This window comes from Bufo gargarizans, chromosome 3 (genome assembly GCF_014858855.1).
Source record: "Bufo gargarizans isolate SCDJY-AF-19 chromosome 3, ASM1485885v1, whole genome shotgun sequence".
Taxonomy (NCBI): Eukaryota; Metazoa; Chordata; class Amphibia; order Anura; family Bufonidae; genus Bufo; species Bufo gargarizans.
In genome coordinates this window covers 67,271,478-67,285,035 of record NC_058082.1, presented here as the reverse complement: position 1 = coordinate 67,285,035, position 13,558 = coordinate 67,271,478, and positions in this window count along the sequence as shown.

Here is a 13,558-nt window from a genome sequence, read left to right as displayed (position 1 = left end):
TAGTGTTAGTGGTGCGGACTAGTGTTCCCACCGCCCTATTCACTACCTAGGGCTCATCTTAGGGAAAGCCAGGGTTTTAGGCACGTGATCGGCGTACGGGTGAGAAACCCATCTAGGAACGTCAGGGCAGTCAGGTGCCAGCCTCAAGGTGATTTAGGGGTCACCATCTTTCCCTCTCCCTTGGACAGGGCCTTCCCTCTTCCCTCCCCTTGCGTCACGTATGTGATCGGCACGCCGGTCGTGATATTATATCTGGCCCTTATTTTGTGTAGGTTAAAAAAAAAAAGAAAAACTTTTTCTTTCTGCCTATTTATAATCCAGTATGGATCCTATTGCTGCTTTGACAAAGCAACTTCAAGGCCTGTCTTTGGAGGTAGCAGGATTGAAGGCGTGAGTACTCCAGCAACAGAAGCAATTGCAGCAGACCGCAAGCCCTGCGGTTGCTATGGGTAACCAGGTTGCTGTGGAACCCAAGGTTGTTCTACCTGACAGATTTTCTGGGGGAAGGGACAAATTTGTGACGTTCCGTGAGGCCTGTAAGTTATATTTTAAGCTGCGCCCTTACTCCTCTGGTAATAAAGAACAGTGGGTGGGGATTGTTACTTCCCTGCTTCAGGGGGACCCGCAATCCTGGGCGTTCTCTTTACCCACTGATTCTCCGGCTCTCCGGTCAGTGGATGAATTTTTGGGGCCTTGGGTCTCATATATGATGACCCTGACCGAGTCGGAGTTACGGAGACTCCTACAGGGAGATCGGCCAGCAGAGGAATATTGCTCAGAGTTCCGTAGGTGGGCTACGGATACTCAGTGGAACGACCCGGCTCTCAGGAGTCAGTTCTGCTCTGGGTTATCCGAAAATGGTTAAGGATGCGCTTGCGCTGTATGAGACCCCCCTTTCCCTTGATGCTGTTATGTCCCTCTCTATCAGAATAGATTGACGTCTTAGGGACAGATTGAAAAATCCTGAGCAATTGGTAACCCCTCCCAAGCAGCAGCTAGTCTGTACGGAACTAGAAGAGCCTATGCAGCTAGGAGGAACTACTCATCAGGTCCGTCCTCCTGAGGCTCGCCGTAGGCGTGGGGTTTGTTTTTTCTGTGGGGGGAGGGGTCATTTTATTAATGTCTGTCCTTCCTTTCTCAAAAACAAAAGACCGTCGGAAAACTACTAACCCCAGGCTGTGTGGAGGATGTCAGCCGGGGGGATATACGTTTCCTCCATACGAACATCTCAATTTGTGTTGCCAGTGGTTATTGTTTTTGGTGTTAAGACGGAGACTATTTCTTTCTTTCTAGACAGTGGAGCAGGGGTAAATTTGATAGATGCCCATTTTGCCCGCACTATGGGTTTGTCTCTCTGTAGACTACAGAGACCTATTCCCATATTCGCTATTGATTCTGCTCCTCTGTCTCAGAGAAACCTCACTCACATTGTCCATAACTTATACCTTCGGGTAGGGGACCACCATAACGAGTGTCTTTCATGTTACGTTCTGGAGGGCCTTCCTTCTCCTGTGGTATTGGGTCTTCCCTGGTTGGTAGCGCACAATCCAGTGGTGGATTGGCAGGCCAGGGAGATATTGGAGTGGAGTGAGCATTGCAGAGAAATTGCTTAAATAGCAATTGCTTAGTCGCCTCCATAGCTACCCTACCTACATTTGTTTCGGACTTTGAGGACGTTTTTTCTGAAAAGTTTTGTCAGAAGTTACCACCTCACTGTCCTTATGATTGCCCCGTTAACCTTATTCCCGGTGCAAAATTACCCAAGACCAGGTTATATAATCTTTCGGGTCCCGAGAGACAAGCCATGAAAGATTATATCTCCGAGAGTCTGGCTAAGGGACACATCAGACCCTCTTCTTCACCCGTGGCTGCAGGGTTTTTCTTTGTTAATAAGAAAGATTGGGGCCTGTTGAGTCCTTGCCTAGATTTCCGCGAACTAAACCGGATAACCATCCGAGACCCATACCCTCTTCCTCTCATTCCTGACCTGTTTAATCAGATTGCGGGTGCTAGGTGGTTCTCCAAACTTGATCTTAGGGGGGCCTACAATCTGATTCGTATCAAGGAAGGGGATGAGTGGAAGACAGCTTTTAACACTCCTGAGGGGCATTATGAAAATCTAGTTATGCCTTTCGGTCTGACCAATGCTCCTGCTGTCTTTCAACATTTTGTTAATGATATTTTTAGTCATCTTATCAGTAGGTTTGTGGTGATATACCTAGATGATATCTTAATTTTTTTGTCTGATCTGAAAACACATGAAGTACATGTCAGACAGGTTCTGCAGATCCTACGGACAAATAAATTATATGCAAAAATTGAAAAGTGTGTCTTCGCCGTTCAGGAAATACAGTTCCTGGGATATCTATTATCTGCTTCAGGTTTCCGTATGGATCCTAGGAAGGTCCAGGCAATTTTAGATTGGGATCTTCCTGAGAACCTTAAAGCTCTACAACGGTTTTTGGGTTTCGCAAATTTCTATAGAAAGTTCATTAAAAATTATTCGGTGATTGTCAAACCCCTTACTGACATGACTAGGAAGGGGACTGATTTTTCTAAATGGTCTGACGCCGCTAAAATTGCATTTTCCTCTCTAAAAGAGAGATTTACCTCGGCACCTGTTCTAATTCAACCTGATGTCTCCCAGCCTTTTATTGTTGAAGTAGATGCGTCAGAGGTGGGAGTGGGGGCTGTATTGTCTCAGGGTCCGTCTCCTGGCAAATGGCGTCCTTGCACTTTCTTTTCCAAAAAGTTGTCTACAGCAGAAAAGAACTATGATATTGGAAATAGGGAACTGTTGGCGATTAAACTGGCATTTGAAGAGTGGCGTCGCTTCTTAGAGGGGGCAATCCACCCCGTCACGGTGATTACGGACCACAAAAACCTTCTGTACCTCAAATCGGCTAAGCGTCTCACCCCTAGACAAGCTAGGTGGTCGCTATTTTTTTACCAGGTTTAACTTTTTCATCACCTATCGTCCTGGGGCAAAAAATACCAAGGCAGACGCATTATCTCGTAGTTTCCCTGGAGGGGGTAATGTTGGTGATCCTTTACCCATTTTACAAAGAGGAGTGGTTGTCTCTGCTGTACACTCTGTTCTGGAGGGAAAGGTGTTAGAGGCCCAGGGGGACGCCCCGGTCTCTTGCCCCTCAGAGAAATTGTTCGTACCGTTAAACCTGCGTCTCGAATTATTGAAGGAATATCATAATTCGGCACTTGCTGGGCACCAGGGTAGTAAAGCAACCTTGGAGCTATTGTCTCGTCGTTTTTGGTGGCCAAGGTTGCGTCAGGATGTAATGGATTTTGTGTCTACTTGTTCTACTTGTGCACGCGCAAAAGTCTCTCATACACGTCCAGCAGGGTCTTTATTGCCACTTGTCATTCCCAATAGGCCATGGACACATCTATCAATGGATTTCATCACTGACTTACCTTTGTCTGCGGGTAAGACAGTTATCTTGGTAGTAGTAGACAGGTTTAGCAAAATGGTACACTTTATTGCGTTACCCACACTACCTAATGCTAAGACTCTTGCTCAGGTGTTCATCAGTGAAATCGTGAAGCTTCACAGGGTCCCTTCCGATGTGGTTTCGGATCGGGGAACCCAGTTTATTTCAAAGTTTTGGAAAGCTTTTTGTTCCCATTTGGGGGTACACTTGTCCTTTTCCTCAGCTTTCCATCCTCAGTCAAATGGACAGACTGAGCGTACCAACCAAAACCTTGAGACATACCTAAGGTGTTTTGTGTCTGAAAACCAAGAGGTGTGGTCATCATATTTACTGTTAGCTGAGTTTGCTATAAATAATCACCGTCAGGAATCCACTGGCAAGTCACCATTTCTCGGTGCATATGGTTTTCATCCCCAATTCTGTACTTTTAAAGAAGGGGGGTCATCAGGGGTTCCCGCAGAGGAAGGGTTTTTGTCATCTCTTTCATCTGTATGGCAGAAGGTGCAAGCTAACTTGAGAAATATGGGAGGTAAATATAAATGCATGGCTGATAAGAAACGGTCGCCAGGTCCGGACCTAGGAGTGAATGACTATGTGTGGTTATCTACTAGGAATATTAAGTTAAAGGTTCCCTCTTGGAAACTGGGTTCTAGGTTCATTGGTCCTTACAAAATAGTAGCCATCATTAACCCCGTGGCTTTTCGCCTGGAGCTACCTCAGACTTTTAAAATCCATAACGTCTTCCATAAGTCGTTACTCAAAAAGTATGTTCCACCTCTAGAACCATCACCGCTGCCACCCCCTCCTGTTATTGTTGATGGTAATCTGGAGTTTCAAATATCCAAAATTGTTGATTCTCGTCTGGTCCGCCGCGCTCTTCAGTATCTGGTGCATTGGAGGGGTTACGGTCCCGAGGAAAGAATGTGGGTTCCAGCGTCAGAGGTAAACGCCAACAGGTTAGTACAGGCTTTCCATGCCTCTCATCCTGAGAGACCTGGTCCTGAGTGTCCGGAGGCCCCTCGTGGAAAGGGGGGTACTGTCACGAGGGTGTCAAGAGCCACGTCTGACTCCATTATACCCGGGGTCAGGAAGTCGCAGCGGGTGTCTGCACGCTCTATGTCTAAAGATCACGCTGTTTCTTAATGAGAGCTTCCTGCCTGGACTTCGATACTGACCCACTGGAGCTGTGTAGCTGTGATTCCTGGTTGTTGTTCCAGAGCGTTACCCTCCGGATCCCTGTTGGGCTTTTGTTGTCCACTGTTGTCGCCCACCTGGGATTATATGTTTTGTCTGTATTGTCTGTCCTCTCCTTGGTGTTTTCCTTTAGTGTTAGTGGTGCGCACTAGTGTTTCCACCGCCCTATTCACTAGCTAGGGCTCATCTTAGGAAAAGCCAGGGTTTTAGGCACGTGATCGGGGTACGGGTAAGAAACCCGTCTAGGGACGTCAGGGCAGTCAGGTGCCAGCCTCAAGGTGAGTTAGGGGTCACCAACTTTCCCTCTCCCTTGGACAGGGCCTTCCCTCTTGCCTCCCTTTGCGTCACGTATGTGATCGGCACGCCGGTCGTGATAGCCCTATTGGGAGAGGAGACAGGGATAAATGGCTTCTCCTGTTCCCAACAAATATTCACTTCATTTTCTGGCACCTATCAGTAGGGGGAGCTCAATGCAAAGAAATTATATACAGCTTCCACTGATATCAATGAGAACGCTACCACCTCATCGTCCTTATGATTGCCCGGTTAACCTGATTCCCGGTGCAAAATGACCCAAGTCCAGGTTGTATAATCTTTCGGGTCCCGAGAGACAAGCCATGAAAGATTATATCTCCGAGAGTCTGGCTAAGGGACACATCAGACCCTCTTCTTCACCCGTGGCTGCAGGGTTTTTCTTTGTTAAAAAGAAAGATGGGGGCCTGCGTCCTTGCCTAGATTTCCGTGAGCTAAACCGGATAACCATCCGAGACCCATACCCTCTTCCTCTCATTCCTGACCTGTTTAATCAGATTGCGGGTGCTAGGTGGTTCTCCAAACTTGATCTTAGGGGGGCCTACAATCTGATTCGTATCAAGGAAGGGGATGAGTGGAAGACAGCTTTTAACACCCCTGAGGGGCATTATGAAAATTTAGTCATGCCTTTCGGTCTGACCAATGCCCCTGCTGTCTTCCAACATTTCGTTAATGATATTTTTAGTCATCTCATCGGCAGGTTTGTAGTCATATACCTAGATGATATCTTAATTTATTCGGCTGATCTGAAAACACATGAAGTACATGTCAGGCAAGTACTGCAGGTCCTACGGACGAATAAATTATATGCGAAAATTGAAAAATGTGTCTTCGCCGTTCAGGAAATACAGTTCCTGGGATATCTATTATCTGCTTCAGGTTTCCGTATGGATCCTACGAAGGTCCAGGCAATTTTAGATTGGGATCTTCCTGAGAACCTTAAAGCTCTACAACGGTTTTTGGGTTTCACAAATTTCTATAGAAAGTTCATTAAAAATTATTCAGTGATCGTTAAACCCCTTACTGACATGACTAGGAAGGGGACTGATTTTTCTAAATGGTCTGACGCCGCTAAAATTGCATTTTCCTCTCTAAAAGAGAGATTTACCTCGGCACCTGTTCTAATTCAACCTGATGTCTCCCAGCCTTTTATTGTTGAAGTAGATGCGTCAGAGGTGGGAGTGGGGGCTGTATTGTCTCAGGGTCCGTCTCCTGGCAAATGGCGTCCTTGCGCTTTCTTTTCCAAAAAGTTGTCTACAGCAGAAAAGAACTATGATATTGGAAATAGGGAACTGTTGGCGATTAAACTGGAGTTTGAAGAGTGGCGTCACTTCTTAGAGGGAGCAATCCACCCCGTCACGGTGATTACGGATCACAAAAACCTTCTGTACCTAGAATCGGCTAAGCGTCTCACCCCTAGACAAGCTAGGTGGTCGCTATTCTTTACCAGATTTAACTTTGTAATCACCTATCGTCCTGGGGCAAAAAATACCAAGGCAGACGCATTATCTCGTAGTTTCCCTGGAGGGGGTAGTGTTATACCCGGGGTCAGGAAGTCGCAGCGGGTGGCTGCACGCTCTATGTCTAAAGATCACGTTGTTTCTTAGTGATTGTTTTCTGTGTTTGCCTTGCAATCCTTTTTGTCTCACTCAGGGATCCGTAGCTTCTCCTCCTCAGCTGTTTCTTGTCTGCCACTCCCAACCTCCTTATATTCTCCTCTCACACTTCTCTAGTTGCCAGTTATAGAGCTTCCTGCCTGGACTTCTATACTGACCCACTGGAGCTGTGAATCCTGGTTGTTGTTCCAGAGTGCTACCCTCCGGATCCCTGTTGGGCTTTTTGTTGTCTCCTGTTGTCGCCCACCTGGGATTATATGTTGAGTCTGTATTGTCTGTCCTCCCCTTGGTGTTTTCCTTTAGAGCTAGTGGTGCGGACTAGTGTTCCCACCGCCCTGTTCACTATCTAGGGCTCATCTTAGGGAAAGCCAGGGTTTTAGGCACGTGATCGGCGTACGGGTGAGGAACCCGTCTAGGGACGTCAGGGCAGCCAGGTGCCAGCCGCAAGGTGAGTCAGGGGTCACCACCTTCCCTCTCACTTGGGCAGGGCCTTCCTCTTTCCCTCCCTCTGTGTCACGTATGTGATAGTCACGCCGATCGTGATAGTATTGCACACATCTGTATGTGTGTGTGTGTATGTATATATATATATATATATATATATACAGTACAGACCAAAAGTTTGGACACACCCTCTCATTCAAAGAGTTTTCTTTATTTTCATGACTATGAAAATTGTAGATTCATACTGAAGGCATCAAAACTATGAATTAACACATGTGGAATTATATACATAACAAAAAAGTGTGAAACAACTGAAAATATGTCATAATCTAGGTTCTTCAAAGTAGCCACCTTTTGCTTTGATTACTGCTTTGCACACTCTTGGCATTCTCTTGATGAGCTTCAAGAGGTTGTCACCTGAAATGGTCTTCCAACAGTCTTAAAGGAGTTCCCAGAGATGCTTAGTACTTGTTGGCCCTTTTGCCTTCACTCTGCGGTCCAGCTCACCCCAAACCATCTTGATTGGGTTCAGGTCCGGTGACTGTGAAGGCCAGGTCATCTGGTGCAGCACACCATCACTCTCCTTCATGGTCAAATAGCCCTTACACAGCCTGGAGGTGTGTTTGGGGTCATTGTCCTGTTGAAAAATAAATGATGGTCCAACTAAACGCATACCAGATGGAATAGCATGCCGCTGCAAGATGCTCTGGTAGCCATGCTGGTTCAGTATGCCTTCAATTTTGAATAAATCCCCAACAGTGTCGCTAGCAAAGCACCCCCACACCATCACACCTCCTCCTCCATGCTTCACGGTGGGAACCAGGCATGTAGAGTCTATCCGTTCACCTTTTCTGCGCCGCACAAAGACACGGTGGTTGGAACCAAAGATCTCAAATTTGGACTCATCAGACCAAAGCACAGATTTCCACTGGTCTAATGTCCATTCCTTGTGTTCTTTAGCCCAAACAAGTCTCTTCTGCTTGTTGCCTGTCCTTAGCAGTGGTTTCCTAGCAGATATTCTACCGTGAAGGCCTGATTCACACAGTCTCTTCTTAACAGTTGTTCTAGAGATGTGTCTGCTGCTAGAACTCTGTGTGGCATTGACCTGGTCTCTAATCTGAGCTGCTGTTAACCTCCGATTTCTGAGGCTGGTGACTCGGATGAACTTATCCTCTACAGCAGAGGTGACTCTTGGTCTTCCTTTCCTGGGGCGGTCCGTATGTGAGCCAGTTTCTTTGTAGCGCTTGATGGTTTTTGTGACTGCACTTGGGGACACTTTCAAAGTTTTCCCAATTTTTCGGACTGAAAAAGTAAGGATGGCCACTAGTTTTTCTTTACTTAGCTGCTTTTTTCTTGCCATAATCCAATTCTAACAGTCTATTCAGTAGGACTATCAGCTGTGTATCCACCTGACTTCTCCACAACGCAACTGATGGTCCCAACCCCATTTATAAGGCAAGAAATCCCACTTATTAAACCTGACAGGGCACACCTGTGAAGTGAAAACCATTTCAGGTGACTACCTCTTGAAGCTCATCAAGAGAATGCCAAGAGTGTGCAAAGCAGTAATCAAAGCAAAAGGTGGCTACTTTGAAGAACCTAGAATATAACATATTTTCAGTTGTTTCACAATTTTTGTTATGTATATAATTCCACATGTGTTAATTCATAGTTTTGATGTCTTCAGTGTGAATCTACAATTTTCATAGTCATGAAAATAAAGAAAACTCTTTGAATGAGAAGGTGTGTCCAAACTTTTGGTCTGTACTGTATATAAACATATACAGTTTCTTGAACATATATATAAACATATACAGTGGATATAAAAAGTCTACACACTCCTGTTAAAATGTCATGTTTCTGTGATGTTAAAAAGACAGAGATAAATCATTTCAGAACTTTTTCCACCTTTAATGTGACCTATAAACTGTACAACTCAGTTTAAAAACAAACTGAAATCTTTTAGATAGAGGAAATAAAAAATATAAAGATTAAATAATATGGTTGCATAAGTGTGCACACCCTTAAACTAATACTTTGTTGTAGCACCTTTTGATTTTGTTACAGCACTCAGTCTTTTTGGATATCAGTCTATCAGTATGACACATTTTGACTTGGCAAGACTTGCCCACTCTTCTTTGCAAAAACAAATCTGTCAGATTGCAAAGGCATCTCCTGTGCACAGCCCTCTTCAGATCACCCCACAGATTTTCAATTTTTCATTCCACAACTTTAGTCTTCTGGTGAAGCCTCTCATTTGTTGATTTGGATGTATGCTTTGGGTCGTTGTCATGCTGAAAGATGAAGTTCCTCTTCATGTATCAGAATCCTGAAGGTTTTGTGCCAATATTGACTGGTATTTGGAACTGTTCATTATTCCCTCAAGCTTAACTAATGCCCCAGTTCCAGCTGAAGAAAAACAGCCCCTTGGCATGATACTGCCACCACCATGCTTCACTGTGGGTATGGTGTTCTTTTGGTGATGTGCAGTGTTATTTTTGCACCAAACATATCTTTTGGAATTATGGCCAAAAAGTTTAACCTTGGTTTCATCAGACCATAACATTTTTTCCCACATGCTTTTGGGAGACTTCAGATGTATTTTTGCAAAATATAGCTTGGCTTGGATGTTTTCCTTCGTAAGAAAAGGCTTTCTTCTTGCCACTCTACCCCATAGCCCAGACATATGAAGATAACAGGAGATTGTTGTCACATGTACCACACAGCCAGTACTTGCCAGATATTCCTGTAGCTCCTTTATTGTTGTTGTAGGCCTCTTGGTATCCTCCCAGATCATTTTCTTCTCGTCTTTTCATCAATTTTGGAGGGACGTCCAGTTCTTGGTAATGTCACTGTTGTGCCATATTTTCTCCACTTGATGATAACTGTCTTTACTGTTGTCCCCGCCACTTCTGTGAGAAGGCCTGACAGACGTCCTTCTCTACCTCTTGCATGATGTTCTTTGTTTTGGTTTCACTTTCTCATCTCATTTCCTTCTCCCAGGTGTCACCTATTTAGACTAATCCTCTTTCCTTTATATTCCCTCCCATACTGCCTCACTTTGCGGTTTATACTACTTCATGGATTGAAGTGTTCACTACTGGAGGCTTCTGCTGCTGCTTGTTCAGATAAATCCTTTCATGTTTTGAGTTTCCTTGCTGGCTTGATTCTAGGTGACCCTGACTCCCTCTGTATGAAGTGCAGGGAGCCGGTGGTCGTGTTCCCTCACTATTATAGGGATTTCAGGTGTCACACAGTCTTAGGTACGGTGGCATTCAATAGTCTACCATTTAAAACCCTTGTATGTGCTTAGCAGTCAGGGTGAGCTCTTAGGGTTTTATATGGGTCACCTATATGCTTCTTAGTTTGGGATCAAACCAGTCGGACGTTTATTCATAACTTCCAGCTATCTGCAATATCATCCGTGACCACTGTGTTCCATGGTATATCTAATGCCTTGGAAATTCTTTTGTACCCTTCTCCTGACTGATACCTTTTAACAATGAGATCCCTCTGATGCTTTGGAAGCTCTCTATGGACCATGGCTTTTGCTGTGGGATGCAACTAAGATACATTTAGTTTGAAGACCAACTAAAGCAGCTAAACTTTATTTAGGGTTATTCAAAGGCACTTTAAATGATGGCAGGTGTATGCTGACTCCTATTTAACATGATTTTGAATGTGATTGCTTAATTCTAAACACAGCTATATCCCCTGTTATAATATTTTATTTTATTTTATTTTTTGTTTTCTTCCCTCCAACTAAAATATTACAGTTTATAGGTCACATTAACGGTGGAAAAAGTTCTGAAATGATTTATCGTTGTCTCATTTTTTTACATCACAGAAACCTGACATTTGAACAGGGGTGTGTAGACTTTTTATATCCACTGTGTGTATATATATATATATATATATATATATAAATAGGTGTGTATATGAACTTATATAATATGCCCCCTGTATACTTGTAATTTTGGCCCAGTTGTGTGTTATATATATTTATATGGATATGCCCCAATATATCTAAATGTGGCCCAATAATACCCCCATCTCGAGTGCCCCCCTCTGGAATGCGCCTGCGGGAGGGGGAGGCCGACAACTGCACCTGTCTGCTGCGTACCTATGGCACTGTAATTACAGGGCCAGAGGTATGCAATATCTTCATAGACGGGAGGATCAAAGGATCCCCCCGCCTGGAAGCGCGCGCCAAGACGTGCGGGCTGGTGTGGTGACGTCATATCACCACGCCAGCCCATGTGGACTTGGCTGCAAGCGTGCGTGTGCCTGCAGCATGGGAAAACTGGAGTGAGCACAGCCGGTTTTAAATATCCTGGCTGTGTGGCACTCAGGAGGTGAGAAGATCCCCAGAAGAAAAAGAGCAGGTAGCACTGCGCTGGGGGGAAGAAAGAGTGAATTCCGACCCACTTCCGAGAAGACCCCCAGAAGGAGAGCGCAAGCAGCCCTCAGAAGTTAACCCACAGACCCATGGACAGAGGAAGGTAAACCCCGGTAGCGCTGCGCTAAAGGAAGGGAAAGGCGAGCGCAGGCAGTGCTCATTTGGCTGAGTATTAACCACTACCCTATATTAACCCCTGAAATCCCTTATTATCCATTCCCTATAGCCCTGCATTCTTCCCTGATCCCTACCTATTAACCCCTGCAATGACCCTGCTGCAGTTTATCCCAGGACCCCTGCATATTTACACCTGGACCTTTACCCTGCAGCATATCTGCCATACCCTGGTTAACCTACATTGATGGTAACTCACTAGGGACAGTGTATAGTCAGGTGGGTGGGCACAGCTAATTACATGTGTATATAAGTGTAATGTATAGCTAGTTTGTGGGGTGGACTATTATATTGTGCTGTGTGTAGTGTAGTTAGGTGTGTATTGTAGTGTTGCTGATATTACTGTGTGTGACTATAAGTATACAGTTAGGTCCATAAATTTTTAAACATCGACACAATTCTAACATTTTTGGCTCTATACACCACCATAATGGATTTGAAATGAAACAAACATGATGTGCTTTAATTGCAGACTGTCAGCTTTAATTTGAGGGTATTTACCTCCAAATCAGGTAAACGGTGTAGGAATTACAACAGTTTGCATATGTGTCTCCCACTTGTTAAGGAACCAACGTAATGGGACAGAATAATAATCATAAATCAAACTTTCACTTTTTAATACTTGGTTGCAAATCCTTTGCAGTCAATTACAGCCTGAAGTCTGGAACGCATATAAATCACCAGACGCTAGGTTTCATCCCTGGAGATGCTCTGCCAGGCCTCTACTGCAACTGTCTTCAGTTCCTTCTTGTTCTTGGGGCATTTTCCCTTCCGTTTTGTCTTTAGCAAGTGAAATTCATGCTCAATCGGATTCAGGTCAGGTGATTGACTTGGCCATTGCATAACATTCCACTCTTAAAAAAGTATTTGGTTGCTTTTGCAGTATGCTTTGGGTCATTGTCCATCTGCACTGTGAAGCGCCATCCAATGAGTTCTGAAGCATTTGGCTGAATATGAGCAGATAATATTGCCCGAAACACTTCAGAATTCATCCTGCTGCTTTTGTCAGCAGTCACATCATCAATAAATACAAGAGAACCAGTTCTATTGGCAGCCATACATGCCCACACCATGACACTACCACCACCATGCTACAGTGATGAGGTGGTATGTTAAAGATCATGAGCAGTTCCTTTCCTTCTCCATACTCTTCTCTTCCCATCACTCTGGTACAAGTTGATCTTGGTCTCATCTGTCCATAGGATGTTGTTGTCACGGCTGAGAGTGGGGGAAACCCTCAACCGTGCTATGTCAATAGGATAAGGGTAGCTCCTAGGCCAGGACGACAGGATCAGGGAGCAGGTCACCTCCTAGCACATCCCTAGTTCTGACCCTGACTCCTAACCGTATGAGCCAACCCAGATGGTAGGAGGGCTCATACTCTGGAACCTAGGGTCCCTATTAGCCCTCAGGAAATCCCTGGACTAGGAGCAGGGTAAGACGACCTGTTCCTCCTAGACACGGATGAACAGGAGTCTCACTGGCAAAGGAGCAAGGAGAGGGGAAACATATACAGCATATGGATATGGCAGGTGAGTTAAACCAGTACCACACCTACCTGCCACAGACACGCTGACTGGAACCCGTGCACAAGTACTGATGTCCACACAAACATTAAGGACACAGCACACACACAACTCACACGGGTATCCAGGACACCCATAGCTGCAAACAACATAGAGACCATAAAAATATCTTCTTAACATAGAGCATGGCTGGAGTACCCCTCAGCTACAAGTGAACACATACAAAGACACGTTGCAGATGCAACCGCATGCCTTGACAACGAGCTGCCTAGCAACCAGCTCAGGCTGCTACACTGCCAACAAACATCATGTTACCAGCGGCAACCACATGTGAGACAACATACTAACTGCCCTCACTTGCGGTAGAACAACAAGCATACCGTTGATCACTGTATGCAAAACAAAGAGTCACGACCAAACACATAGTCGTGACACTCCCACTCC